This window comes from Tamandua tetradactyla, chromosome 3 (genome assembly GCF_023851605.1).
Source record: "Tamandua tetradactyla isolate mTamTet1 chromosome 3, mTamTet1.pri, whole genome shotgun sequence".
NCBI lineage: Eukaryota > Metazoa > Chordata > Mammalia > Pilosa > Myrmecophagidae > Tamandua > Tamandua tetradactyla.
In genome coordinates, this window is record NC_135329.1 from 35850845 (window position 1) to 35864486 (window position 13642).

At 35.1% G+C, this 13642-nt stretch overlaps 1 long non-coding RNA gene across 1 annotated transcript in view; it reads left to right on the plus strand.

Moving 5' to 3' along the window:
- The window catches only part of LOC143677243 (uncharacterized), a 250762-nt gene that overhangs the window by 148833 nt on the left and 88287 nt on the right, over positions 1-13642 (plus strand). Inside the window, exon 4 of the long non-coding RNA XR_013172470.1 lies at positions 3949-4028. This is a non-coding gene — a long non-coding RNA (uncharacterized LOC143677243). The remainder of the gene's footprint in view (positions 1-3948; positions 4029-13642) is intronic.

Consider the following 13642-nt stretch of genomic DNA (forward strand, 5'->3'; position numbering starts at 1 on the left):
CCCTGGACTTTTATTTGCTGGAAACTTTTTGATCGCTAAGTCAGTCTCTTTCCTGGTTATTGATCTGTTGAGATCTTCTATTTCTTCTTGAGTCAGTGTAGGTAGTTTGCATATTTATCAGAATTTGTCTTTCGTGTGGGTTATCTAATTTGTTGGATTATAATTGTTCATAGTATCCTCTTCAATCAATTTCATTTCTGTGATGTTAACAGTAATGTTTTTCCTTTCATTTTTTATTTTATTTATTTTTGTCTTCTCTCTTTTTTCTTTCTAGACAAAAGTTTGTCAATATGATTGCTCTTTTCTAAGAATTAATTTCAGTTTTGTTTTTTCTCTATTTTTAAATTCTTCATTTCATTTTTCTCTGCTATAATCTTTATTTTTTCTCTCCTTCTGCAATAGTAGTTTTAGTTTACTCTTCTTTTCCAAAATACTTTAGGAATGAAGTTAATTCTCTGAATTCAGACCTTTCCTCCTTTTTTGGGAGGGGGGGGGTGCAGTGTGCATGGTCTGGCAATTAAACCCAGGTCTTCTGCATGGAAGGCAAGCATTCTACCATTGAATCACCTGTTCACCCATCTTTTTTTAAATATAAGCATTCAGAGCTATAAATTTCCCTCTTGGCACTACTTTTGCTGCATCTCATAAGGTTCCATATGTTCTGCTTTCATTTTCATTTGTCTCAAGATATTTCTTAATTTTCCTTCTTTTATCTACTTTTACCTACTGGTTGTTAAATAGTGTGTGTTCAATTTCTACGTATTTCCGAACTTCCATTTTTCCCTCTGTTATTGTTTTCTAGCCTCATTTCATTGTGTTCTGAGAGGATACATTATATGATTTCAATATTTTTTAATTTATTAAGACTCTTTTTGTGACATATCATATGGTATGTAACAGAGAATGATGAAGTGCACTGGAGGAAAATATGGATTCAGGGGCTGTTAGATGAAATATTCTCTATATGCCTGTGAAGTCTAATTGATTTATAGTATTGTTCAATCTTATTTCGTTGTTGAACTTCTGCCTAGATTTTCTATCCATTAATGTTTTACACTGAAGTCTGTTTTCTATTAATGTAGAGTCATCCAATAGTATTTTGCATTTAATGTTTGCTTCCTACGTTTTGAGTCCCTGCCATTTGGTGCATACAGTATTTGTGCATGTGTGTGTATATATATTTATGGGTGTATATGTAAAAATATGTTTATATGTATATATATATATATTTATATACACACATACACTTTTACAGAGAGAAGGACTCTGTTTACTTTTTTCATTCTTTTCCCTTTTTTTCTCTTTCTTAATCATTTCTACTTTTTATTTTTTAATTTACTGATTCTTTCTTCTGTCAGCTCTAATCTGCTGTTAAAACTAACTTGGGAGTTTTGAATTTCACATATTGTGGTCTTCAACTCCAGTATTTCTATTCATTTCCTTTTTGAAATTTCTGCCTCTTTATTGAGATTCTCATATTGTTCCTTAATTGTTTTGCTGCTATGCATTACTTCTTTCTCTGTATTTTCCTTTATCTCCTTGAGCATATTGAAGATCATTTCTTAAAGTCACTGCCCAATGTGTTCAAAGCATAGTTTTCTTTGTTGATATTTGCTGGATTTTTACCTTTTTTCTTTGGATGGACCATGATTTCCTGTTTCTTTGTTTGTCATAATCTTTTTTGCACATTGTACTTATTAATATTTTAAAGTATTAATTATTGGAGTTAGCCACTGAGCTCCCTGGTCTTCAAGTTTGTATCTGAATAGTGATATAACAGAGCTTTCCTCAGTGCCAGGAGCAAACAAAAACAAACCAACCAGGGTGCAAAGGTAGTTCAGTGGTAGAATCCTCACCTGCCATGAGGGACACCAGGGTTCGATTCCTGGCGCATGACTTCCCCCCAAAAACAAAAGATTCAACAAATGGTGCTGTAATAATGGGATAGCCACACTGAAAAAGAAGAAAATATGACCTCTACCATACCGCATACAAACCACACATACACACACACACAAAACAACCAATGGACAAAAACAAGAAACATCTTTTATAATCTTTACAAATTGGCTCTGGGTTGGCTGGTGTCTTCTTCCTTATGGGTTTCTGGGGCTCTCCTATAAAAATCAACCTGAGGTGAATGTTAAGTTCAGGGTCCTTTCATCTTTTCTCAGCTTGCTCTTGCTCATGGCTTGAGGGATTCCATTTATGTGGATTTTAATTCCCCTCTGTTCTATAGAAAACAGTCTTTCTTCCTTTCCTAGGTGCCCTAATGCATGACTTAAAGCAGGTAATCCTTGACCCAGGCAGCCCTGACCTTACTGTTCCTTATACTTCTTTAGCTGTCTGCAAAGCTCTTCTGCCTGGACATGGTCTGGTAGGGAGACCCTGAGGGGAGTTCTCGAGCTCAGTCTTTTAAGCTGTCACCTGATAGGTTGCCACTAATGTATGGGCACCCCAGCACACAATGGGTTATTTTGCTCCTTCTGGAACAGAGCCAAGGATCCACAATGGAAATACAGCCTAACTCTACACCACATTGAGGAGGGGCTGAAGAAGGGAACAAAAAGTGTACCGTGAGCTTCTCCTACTGTTCCTAACATTTTAAATTTGGATCCTTTTTATTCTTGATTTCTTACCCAGTTACTGTAATACATTAACTGTTTTCCAGAGTTCTGAAGATATTTCTGCCTGTTTTTTTGCTAACTATTCAAAGATTCTGTTTGGGAAAGGCACCCTGGAATGTCTTACACCATTTTGGTCAACTGGAAGCTGTGAATGTATATTTTCAATGTGATTTTTGAAAGTAGGAGGTTTCATTGCCAAACATTTATTCTTTAAACTTTGCATGTAATCTGAAACTGATTGTAAATTTTTCCTATTTGGCTATCTGAATCCTTGTCAAGCTTTATATTACTCAAATTTTCCTTTTGTGGTGAACAGACAAAAAAATAACCTCAGTGTTCCTCACCTCCATGTATTTATGCCCTTCTGTAATCTTCTACCCTTGATTATAGGATGGACTGGTGAATCTTTCTACCCAATAGAATACATTAAAGGTAATGGGCTGTCAGTCCTATGATTTTGTTACATAAGACTATAGCTTCCATCTTGCTAGCAGACTCTCTCATTTGCTGGCTTTGGTAAAGCATGTCATACTGTTGAGGTAGTTCATAAGTTTAATTAACTTCAGTATTATTGCTTTATAACTTTATGAATTTATGTGTTTCACTTTATGGATTTATGTATATTGCTCAGTGTATTTATGCGTATCACTCTATGAATTTATGTACTCTCAAATGTATGTAACATGCATGCTTTCTCGAAGGAGGTAAAACAGGATTTTTTACTGCCGTCTGCATGCCTGTTCCTAGTCATGTCCAGGGCTGCCTACATTTCAGATAAAAGAAATAAGCTAAAGCCCAGATAATAAATCCCGCCCTGCAAGTTCTGTTTCTGTACTTTTCCAGTATTTACCGCCCATTCCCATAGTAACTCCTGCCTTGCTTTCTAGCCTATAATCTGGAAAGAAAGGATATTTGGGGCTCAGGCTTTGGACAGGCCTGAGTGTGCTGTGGCAAGAAAACTTTTGTCCACTTCTCAGAGGCTCCGATACTTTCTTGCACGATATTCAGAGTTTTTTCCCTACTTTACTCCGAAGGTGTGACAAGAAATTGCAGATGGTCTCCACCAAGAGTCAGATAGGAGCCGAGGTCCTCAGTCCCACACCCTGAAATAAAATTAATCCCTCCAGCAATCACATAATTAAGTCTAGGAGAAGGTCCTTTCCCAGCTGCACCCTCAGATAATACCCCACGTCTGCCTGATACCTTTAGTGCAGCCTTGTGTGTGTGGATATGTGCTTGTACTTGTGCATGTGTGTGTGCATGTGTGTGTCAAGTGTATGTAAAGATTTTACCTCTAAGTGGAATTCTCTATTGCTTACAGATACTTTCAATATTAATCACCATGGGAATCTGCACTAGAGATTGATGATTATAAGAACAATTAAAGCTAAAGGATCTGAGGTAAGATTATAAAGTGAAGATAAATTTCAATGTTTTTTTCTTAAAAAAAGGGGGGGGGGAATAACTCTGATATTAGAGAGCAACTTGATTCTCTAAATGCTGAGACCAGATTAAGAATGTGTAATGTTGCCTGGCATTATTATAGCTCAGAGCAGCAAGAATCAAGTCAGCTCTTTGCTTAGAAATGAACATGGCAGAAACAAAATGTCATTGCTTTCTATCTTTTTTATGCTTGTTTTAAAAGTGAATTTGTGTAGAAATGTTATTTCTTTATGCCATTGAAAACTGTAAATATGAGAACTCTAATTGCTACTTATTATGTAATTACATACCCAAGATCAACCACACGTTCAACACCATAAATTGAACAAAGTTGACTGTGGCAGACACTGGGACAAGATTTGTGACATGCTCAAAAACCAGAACAATCCAATCAGGAATGCTGCAAGTTGAAACTTGTTTCCTATAAGAATAGAGGTTTATATTTACTACTGGTGTCACACTTCTTTCTCTTTCTTCACACCTAGCAGATTCTCAATCTACAATATGTTTTTGTCTTGTCTATACAAAGCTAGTTATCTGAGCTGAGAGCAAGAAACAGAGCTCCATTTTTACTAGCTCTTACTGACTGATTTTGTCAATTTATAGAAACTTTGCAATGAAAATTCACATTCCTAGTTACCACACTGTGAGTTAAGTGTGTTAATCAACTCTCATTTTAAAGCTATAGTACTAAAGCTTTGTGTTATTGTTAAAAAACATTTGCAATAGACTAATCAAAAATCTGTAAATGAAGCACCTAGTGCCAGCATTGGTCTCTGTTCCCTTAGAAAATTATTAACTCAACCATTAAACAAAACAAGCATCATTTTATTTTAGATTTTATGAAATCTTCATTAACAACGTCTGAAGCTTTTATTTGAGATTCAAATCATGTATCCACTTGACCCTCATAATCTCACTAAAAACAATTACAAGAACTGAAAAATGATTAAAAAAAATAAAAGTTCTATAATGGTTTACATGATATTTGCCAAGTTTTTAAAAATGTGTCCTTTTGGAAGTTTGCCTGTATTTCTAAAACTTCTGTCTACATGAAGTGATGTGTTTTTTTCTACTTGGTAAGCACAAAACTCAAACTACTAATTAACTACCATCAAATCAAGAAAAAATAGTCATTTTAAATTACTGAACCTATAAGACTGGCCATTTTAAGGTTACTATTCCTTTGTATCTTGAAGGCTTATAATGGTTGCCAAGTTAGGAGGAAAACAATTGGGTAATGGCAATCAAAATGGCTGGTAGAGTTGGCACTTTTTGTCTTTTTGTGACTGGGCAAATGACTGAATGTTTGCCACACACACACAAAGTAAGTGTGGTCAATGGGAAGGAAAAAAATGGAGCAAGCCCACATGTGGAATCCCAGGAAACACAGGGAATTCTCATATCCAGAAGACCAGCTGCTGACACACAGATACCAGGAGACTATTCCACCCATTATGTGCACTAACAAAAAGCCAAATTGGTAGGTAGGATTCTCAATACCCAAAAAACAGACCATCAATAATCACCAAAAATGTGAAAAAAAATCCAAAATAAAATGAAGGAGGTTATCTACCATTAACAAATAGCAGGCATGATACTCGGGATACTTTTTATACATTTCAAAATATTTTTCTGAGAATGGGTTCATATATTTCAACAGAAAAGGATGTGCCATGCCCAAACACCATTAAGAAACTGAAAAAAAAAATCACACAATAAAAATGAAATTAGCCCTCAAAAATTGGAATGTGAAGAAAGAAAAAATGTACAGATAAAGCTTATTTGGTAGATCTAAGTAAGTTTTAAAGGTTAAATTAAGCAAATAATCACAGTTATTGTGGAACATAGCCACAAGGTTGTGCAGCCTTCTAGATCCTCAAGAATATATCGGAACATTTCAAATTCCCAACTGATATCTAATCCCCAAATGTTCCCTTTAAGATTTTGATCAGGTTCTTATTATCTGTAATTGGTATCATAACCTTAGGCAGCTGTTGTGTTAAATCATTGTCAATGACTGTTTTTGAGAAAACCAGCCAAGCTGTTCTTATGGAGGTTCATCAGTTTTGTTTTTGGTAAATAAATGCTCCTCAGTTTCATGTAAATATTTGGTTAATTTCCAGAATTCTGAAAAAGTTAATTTTGAAAATGTATGAGTTTTCATTTCTTTTATGGAGGAGTGGATTCACAGAAATCCTCACCTGACTCTTCTAAAAAATACTTTTTTAGATAGGACATACACTCAAGAATGAAAAAAATGGCTAGTGGATCTCAATCAAGTTAAAGCTGCCCTTAGGAGGCACAGTTAGTAAAGTTAAAAGTCAATTATTAGACTAAGCAAAATTATTTGCAAAACATATCTGATAAAGAACTTGCAGCACAAATTTATAAAGAACTCTTTCAATTCATCAGTAAGACAAATAATCTGATAAAAATGAGGACAATTTGGACAGGTGATCCCCAAAGTATATATCTATGTATCAAATTGGTTAAGTTGGAATTTTAATTTGGGTCCAGGTGAAGTTCAGGCATGACACAATGGGAAACTGAGGCCATAATCATGAGAAATGATAGTTACTCACAGGTCCCAGAGAGAAAGGGGAGCCATGAGGGGACAACAGGAAAAATAATCAGCCTTGGTGACTCAATCAGCTCATGGAGAGCACACTGGCAGTGAGAGGGACCCATGGGACATGTGCCTTTGTTGTGGTCCAGGGGTGGAAGTTAGTAGACTTCCCATGGGAGTCAAGGACTAGTTGAAATGCATGCAAAAAGGTGAAGAGAGAGGGATCTGGAGATAGTGGGGATCATGAGCTTATCATTTGGAACAGCTGGGACTTTGGGTGAGATGTATGGGCAGGGTGGGTGGTGGCCACAGATGCAGGTTCGGGCTCTGAGAAAGTTTATGTCTCAGAGCTGAAAAGCTGTTCATTAACTAGTTCAAAGGTCAGTGTTGAAGCAAATGGTTTAACCAAAGTAAGATGGGTGCTGAGGTAGCACAAATTAATTACTGATTTTTATGACAATCAGAAAGGCAAGAATTATTTCAAATGATGCACAGCTTCATTAGTTATTACAGAAAAGCAAAATATAACCACAATCGGATACCATTATGCTTATTAAAGAGCTAGCATTAAAAGGACTGATATTATCTGTCTTATGTTGGTAAGTATGTAGAGTGACTGGGAAGTTCAATACATCATGATCCAGTCACTACAGAAAAAATATTTGACAATTTCTTTTAAATGTTAATATGGATTTACCCCAAAACCCACCAATCTTTCTCCAATATGCTACCTAAGAGACATAAAACTACATGATCACAATAAGCCTTGAACACAAATGTATATAACATCTGTAATCACAATTAGTTATAATTGGAAATAACTCATATTACCCTCAACGGAGATAAACAAATGGTTGTATATTAATACACCAGAACGCTACTCAGATTTAAAAAGGAATAATTTACTCACATACATTACATCATGGATAAGTTTCAAAAGCTTTTAAAAGCAGTCAGACAAGAAAGGCCATATTCTGTTTTAAATAATTTACATAAAATTCTGCAATAGGTAAATCTATATTGACAGTAAGCAGGTCAATATCCGCTAGAGCTATGATAAGAGGGAGAAATTTGATTGCAGATGTCATCAGGGAACTACTGCGGTGGATGGAAATGTTCAACATGGAAATTCAGTGAACTGCATGTACACAGGATTTTTACCCATTATGATTTTACTATTTGTATGCTATAACTTGATAACAATGAAAAAATCTTCAAGGAAAATTGTGATTTTGAAATGTTTTTTTTAATGTTTTGGTTTTTTTAAATGTTTTTCTTAATGTTTAATTCCTTTTAGTTAAGAAAAAGATCATGCTAAATAAACAGCAACCCAATTCCGTCCCATCTCTGTCGTATATTCATTTATACATAAAAGAATACAAAAACATGAAACAGAATTGTTAATATTTAGTGAAAGTGAGTCTCATTTTTCCTCCAGACATTGTTGAAAATAACTCCCAACTGCCCAATTTTCATTCTCAAATTTATTTTTATTCTGCATTCAGACATGAATTATTAAACAATGTTAACTAGTAGCTTCACTGGAAGGAGAAGGGGTGTCTTCACAACCCTGCCTCTCATATTTGTTGTAATCAATCTAGCTCTTAACAGTTGCTCATGAGATATTGGAAATGGAGGTAGAAGGCTAAGATGCAAGGAAGATGAAGGATAAAATGAGTGTATAAGTGCATGCATGTTTGAGGGGAAGTTTGAGGAATAAGTGGTATGATTAGATCAAAACTGGGTGGAGGGAAAGATGAAAAGAGAGTTCCAGAATCTCTATTTTTTATTTTGGGAAATATTTCTTATTATTGTAATAATTCTATTAATTCCTGGACATAAAATTTTAATATTTCTTCAAAGTCTTCTACTTCCCATTCGCTTTGTATCACACCTGGAAGAAATGCATTTTGGTTGAACCATATGAAATTACTGACTTTCAACCAATTTTTTCATAAACAATGGCAATTAAATACAATTCAACCAAATGCAGAGCAATTTATTCCTTTTTTTTTTTTGCTATTTTCAAAACATCTAAAGACATATTTCCTTCCGTGTGACTGAGACATCTTCCATCCCACTCCTTTTGCTCCCTCCAGCCTTTAATCAAATCCTTATTGTGGGAGTTTGCAATCTAAGTACTCTGACCTCAACTTCAATGTTGCACTCCTCAAATTTTAGGCTTCTTTTGTTTCTTCCATTTGCTTTTCTACTTGTTTAGCAACCAACTACAAAAGAAATATTTTCCTTTTAAGTGAAGTCATATCTCCACAGTATTGAATAAACATTCAATATGTGAAAGGGAAGCAGTATCAATGCCTTTTTCTTTCGTTTTCACTTCAGTTTTCTTTGGGATTCTGTGCAGCTCAATTTATATTCTCATCATTGCCACATTACTTACAACTTCACTAAGTTTCCTTCATTGAGCCTGTTTTCCAATTGTATTTCAGCTCTTTGTTGTTGATAAATACCATATCACTTGCCCATTTTTATAGTTTGTGAGTTTCTGCTTGATAATATTAATACTAGAATGAAATTAATCTAAATCAAAAACAAAGAATCAATCACTTCCATGACCTTTCTCCTCTCTTCTTATTACTCATCTTTGGTGTCATCACATAACTCTCTACTTAGTAGAGATCATTGCTGGAAGTTTGAATAATTCTTCTATGTGGGTCATCTTGCTGAATGAAATTAGTTCCTCCCTTTCTGGCTATAGAGTAGCATTTAATTGGTGAAAATTCTCCTCTGCATAATGAATTCTGGGAAACCTTAAATAGAAATTAAATGGATCATACACAAATTGCTATCCTACCTGAGCTTCAGTATCTTCATTTGTGGAATAGAACAAAAATATATTTTATGCCTAAAATGAGATGATGATTCTAAGGGTCAAATTTAATAATGCAGGTAACAGTATTTTCAAAACCACAAAAAAGGTACAAATATAGCATATTATTACAATCTATAAGCTATTTTTTATGTTCAAAATATTGTATTTATTTATAACTTATAATACTATGACCAGTTCTGGTTTTCTTCTTAAAAGCTATCAGATAGGCTTACCAAAGTTAAAATAATTATAGCCACAAGCAAAAGTACTTTTTCCTGATATTAAATTTCACATACTGAGCCTATTTACCCATCACTCATCCTAAGTCTCTTTTGGCTTTTAGAGTCATTTTTAAAAGCCATAAAAAAAAATAACTCTTGTATAAATCATGTAAAATTATTGTTCTGACAACATAAATGTCCTAAGCATCAAAAACCACGTTAAAATTATCCAAGCAGCTCTGAAAATGTTTTCAACAGAGGAGGCTTTATTTTTTGATAGGGGCTCCAACAGCTGTAAAAAGGAAGGGGGCAAATCAATCCTTACAGAAACAAGCAAGTTCCAGGACAACTATGCTAATCAAGCTGGAATATTTCCATCATGACAAGAAGCAAGAAGTCAAGGGCTAAGGCTATGAGTATGGGAACTGCAGAGAGAGAATAGAATTAGTGTTCATACAATGGATTAAATTTTATCTGTACCACAGCATAACAATTTTAATTTTAAGAAAATAATGACCCTTTGAATTGTACTTCTATATCACAAGACAGTTCTCTGTATTCTTGATTTTTTTAAAATCATAACACTTCAACATTAGCCTAGTTTAATTCTTTTTTGAAGGGTCTTACCGTCCAGCATCACCAAACTAGAGCTATTGATGGAAATGGCCATGGCCATTTTATAAATCTCTTGAGGTACTACGCCGATCTAATTTTACTTACACTTACTTTATCCCAGATATGCATGTATTTATCTATATATTTGGAAATCTCACTATAAAACACAGATCAAGATCAACGTGGCATCAAAATTCGATATTACCCTCTGTTGTTCTTATCTTTAGAGCTTGGTTTTGTGAAAGTTTCTATAAGTTGTGAAAGTTTCTATAAGTTGAAAAATAGAAACCTTAAAAACAAAAATTAAGAAAATTAAAAGAACACACTTTGTTTTTCCAGCGCTCAGGGAACTAAGTGCTCTCATGGTATAACATATTTGTACTTGTTAACAATATATATGGACATAGCAGCATAATTGAAACTGGAAATATTTTTATGCAAACATACTCTCATCTTGCTTTTAAAAATTCTATTTGTTCCCACTGAACCCCAAATTTAGCCTAGCATGGCATTTCCTGTGCTGTATTCAAATCATCCAAGCATACTAGGTTCCATAGCAATTCATACAAAGTCTGAGGGAAAACACAGATTAACACATATAGGCCATAAAATATTAGATATAAACTGAATACTTAATTAAAAGCTTATTAAACTTAACAATAAGCTATAACTAATGTGAGTCTCTTTTTTCACTTTCACAAGTCTCTCTAGTCTGTTGATTGCTACTAAAATGTTTCTACTAGTTTTTATTCAAAATTATTTCTTATAAAAATGTAGCTGACACTTGGATTGTAAGGTGATAGTTGAATTGTATCATTAATGTTTCAGAGAACATATAAGGTAACTGAAGTCTGAAGTATCAGGAATCTGATATGACCAAACATTAATCCTAGCACATTAGCATTTTTTTTAAAAGCTTGAATGTGAATGTCTGAGAAGGTAACTGAGAAGGTGCAGCTGAATTAGAAGAATACCTGTAAAAGCTTCAAGAGTCAAATCTGATACATACATTGTTTTGATGTGATGGTGTAATATAAGAGAATTTTGAAAAAGTTTTATTTTAATTTTGGTCCCCCACTCCCACCCCACCAGGCCCTGCAATGTATCATAATAGTACCCCAGACCATGCCCACACCAAGAACATACACTGAATCTCTTCTCTTTTCAGAGACAAGAATTAAGAGGATTTTCCAGTTTGACTGTGATATGAAAGAAAGTTTCTGTAGGAGATATGTGAAGCAACTCATCAGAACACCCAAGGGTTCTGCATTTGTACCAATGTGGGTAGTCAATGTGCATTTATCAAGAATACAGCTATTACTTAAGCAGCCAGCAGCTTCTTGGGATGTGAATGCATAGTCACAAATGGCAAGAAGTGAGCAGAAATGCTTTTATCAAAGAGGAAAAATAGAAAGGGAGCAGGTTCAAAATATTTGTGAGAATTAGATGCTAAAATATTGTTTTGAAGATATACATGGCAAGATACTCTAACTTGTGTCAACAAAGCTTATATATCCCTTTTCCTTTGGAAGACAGAGGCAGGATGCTGCATTATAGAGAATCTAGTAGAAAGCATTCAGCACCAAAATATTTTTGACTTGTATTTCATTTCCCAAGTAGAGTGACAAACCTTCCTGGTTTCTCTGGGATAGTCTTAGTATAAGCACTAAAACTCCTTTTTCCTGGGGATCCCTTGCCTGGGATGAGAAGAGTCCAGTTTAGGTGATGGGTAATGATATTTGGAGAAAACGACAAAACCCATTTGGTGCTCCAAAGAACAGGGTCTGAAAAAAGGCTGCTTATAGTGTCATGTGGATAGGAATAGGAAGACTCCTGTGGTCTTCTGTGGTCACTGTCACTGTTTTTCCTGACCATGGGTGTTGGCAACCAAGGTCTGCTGTTTCCCAAAATGGATCCGTCTATCATTGCATAAGTCTGAGTGATAAAGTTTAAGTTTACAACTGCAATGCATTATAATCAAGTGTGAACATTCTTTGATTTGATTTTTGTCTGTGGATTAACTTTTGTGCTTTGTACTGAGATTGTGTTAGTTTAATTTTCAACACTGTGAATATTCTAACCCCATTTTCTAAGAGTTCAGGATATGAAATGAAGAATGATCATACTATCATGATTTGGAGAAATCACTGAAAAAGAAAATTAAATGACTATGTCTTTTAGATTGCAGTGGAAGGACACATGTGTGTGCATTTGGGAGGTAAATTACCGAAACAGAACATAGTATACAATTTGCAGAAAAAATTTCAGGGTGGTCATGGTGGGGAAACACACAGGGATGGAGATGAATCTCACAAGACTGGGATGAGATAGGCAAGTGCTTTTAAATAAATATTGTATTTTCATCTCCCTGAAAGACACCATTCCTTGGTCAAAAATAGCCATTGGTTCGGGTGCACATGTCAAACTGCATTATCATATGATTCCTCTGATTACTCTGTAAAACTGGGGAAAGTTAAATTTCTTGATTCAGAGGCAACAGCTAAAATGTTCTGTGGGTGAACAAAAAGGAACAGCTTAATAAAAGACATGTAAGCCTCCCAAAGCATAAAGCAGTGTGGTAGTTAGATTCTGTTAGCCAGGTGAAGGCACCTAGTTCTGTTGCTGTGGACATGAGCCAATGGTACGTGAAACTCATCTGTTGCTGATTACATCTGCAGTCGCTAGGAGGCGCGCTTGCTGCAATGAATGACGTTTGACTTAATTGGCTGGTGCTTAAATGAGAGAGCGCAACGTAGCACAACCCAAGCAGCTCAGCATACCTCATCTCAGCACTCGCAGCTCAGCCCAGGCCTTTGGAGATGCAGCAAGAAATCACCCCGGGGAAAGTTGTTGGAACCCAGAGGCCTGGAGAGAAGGCCAGCAGAGACCATCCTGTGCCTTCCCATGTAAGAAAGAACCTCAGTTGAAAGTTAGGTGCCTTTCCTCTGAAGATCTAACAAAATAAATCCCCTTTTATTAAAAGCCAATCTGTTTCTGATGTGTTGCATTCTGGCAGCTAGAAAACTAGGACAAGCAGCTACTGTGGACTCATACCAAGGATCATGAATACTAGAATGCACAAAGTGATGAGCTGAATGACCACAATTATAAAAATAATGTTCCCCTTAGGCATTCTGATTTGTAAAATTCAGTTTCAAATCATCTTCTTGATTTCTATGAAGATTTTAAATGAAGTTGGAGAAAACATAAAACAAATATTGTTGATATGTTGTCCAAATGCAAATACAAAAAAATGAGAAGATTACCTGATAGAAATCCTTAATGCCTTTTACACAATACTGCTAAATAGGTGTGTGATTTGCTTTCCTGTGAC